This window comes from Carlito syrichta, unplaced genomic scaffold (genome assembly GCF_000164805.1).
Source record: "Carlito syrichta isolate Samal-C Ts95f unplaced genomic scaffold, Tarsius_syrichta-2.0.1 Scaffold314770, whole genome shotgun sequence".
Lineage (NCBI taxonomy): Eukaryota > Metazoa > Chordata > Mammalia > Primates > Tarsiidae > Carlito > Carlito syrichta.
Window position 1 is genome coordinate 95,436 of NW_007258866.1, and position 1,653 is coordinate 97,088.

General features: G+C 47.4%; 1 protein-coding gene across 1 annotated transcript in view; it reads right to left on the reverse strand.

Moving 5' to 3' along the window:
• Positions 1 to 1,653, reverse strand: part of REN (renin) — an 11,729-nt gene that overhangs the window by 9,462 nt on the left and 614 nt on the right. The gene's annotated exons all lie outside the window — the stretch shown is intronic.

Below are 1,653 nucleotides of genomic sequence, written 5' to 3' on the forward strand. Positions count from 1 at the left end.
ATTTTTTTATTTATTGTAGAGATGAGGTCTTGCCAAGTTGCCCAGGCCGGTCTTGAACCCGCGAGCTCAGGTAATCCTCTCACCTCGAGGTGAGTGATTTTATCATTTCCATTTTACAGATGGGAAAATGGAGGGCCAGAGAAGGTTTGACCCCAGAGATAGTGCAGTTCCCACTATTTACTCCTAGCAGCCTACGCTTTAGACCTTTACTTTTTGCCATCCCCCTTTTAGAAAATCCTTTCCTCCTCTTGCACCCCAGTTATTTAACCCTTCAAGGCACAGCATGCATGCCCACCTCCAGGAAGTTTGCCCCAAGGACTCCAGTCAACATTGACCTCACCTTTCCTTGGGCTTCTGTTCCAGTTTTCCCTGGGTTTCACAGCCAGGAGCTGGTGCCATGTGGCAGTGAGGACACAGTGGTTGTGGGGGCATGCATGAATCCCCTACCACCTGTGTGATTCTGAGCATGTTACCTAACTTCTCTGGGCCTCCTAGCTTCTTTCTAAAAATGAGTCTAGTGGTAGTACCTACTTCAGAGTCACTGTGCACCCACTGCTCAATGCATGTAAATTGTGAATGTGTCCATCTATACCACATTGACCTGAGAGTGGAGCTTATCCAAGTTAGAGTGCTGTGGCACAATCATGGCTCACTGCAGCCTCAAACCCCGGAGTTCAAGTGATCCTCAGTCTCCTGAGTAGCTAAGACTGCAGGCACACACCACCATGCCCAGCTAATTATTTTAAGTTTTTGTAGAGATGGGATCTTACTATGTTACCTAGGCTGGTCCCAAACTCCAGGTCTCCAGCTATCCTCCCTCCTTGACCTCCCAAGTGCTAGGTTTACAGGTGTGAGCCACCACGCCTGGCCACAAATTCCTATGCGGCTTTCACCCAACTCTGCCTCCTTGACTTCTCCAGCCTTAATAAACCACTTGTTTCTCACAGGGCCTGGCAGCTAGTGGACATTAGGGCTTCCTCCTAGCTGTGGGCCGCCTGAAGCCTCTTCTTTAACATTTGTAATAATCCACTCCATAGTATTAATGATAGCTGGGGTTTTTGTTTATTTGTTTGTTTGTTTTGTGCAGTGGCGTGGTCGTGGCTCACTGCAGTCTCAACTCCCTAGGCTCAAGCAATCCTCCCACCTCCACCTCTCAAAGTGCTGGGATTACAGGTGTGAGCCTCCACACCTGGTCAGTAACTGGGTTCTTACAATGTACCCTGCAAAATGCTCAAGGTCTTCTATGCCTTATTTCATTAAATCCCTAAACCAGCCCTATCAAGTAGGTACTGTTATTATCCCTGTTTAAAATGGGAAACTGAAACTTGGAGGGACTGAGTAATTTGCTCAAGATTCCAGAGATAGTTTGCTCTGCTAGTGAAGCAAAATTTAAACCAAGACAATCCAACTCTGTAAGCCTTGCATTTAGCCATGATATCATGCTGCCTCCCTGGTATCTGTGCCCTTCTTATTTTTTATTTTTTTTGAGTTGGAGTCTCACTCTGTCACCCAGACTGCAGTGCAGTGGCCGCTCTCGGCCACTGCAGCCTCGACCTGCTGGGCTCCAGCGATCCTTCCGTCTCAGCCTTTCAAGTAGTAGCTGGAACTACAGACGTGTGCTACCATGCCCGGCTAATTTTTTTTTTTTTTTTT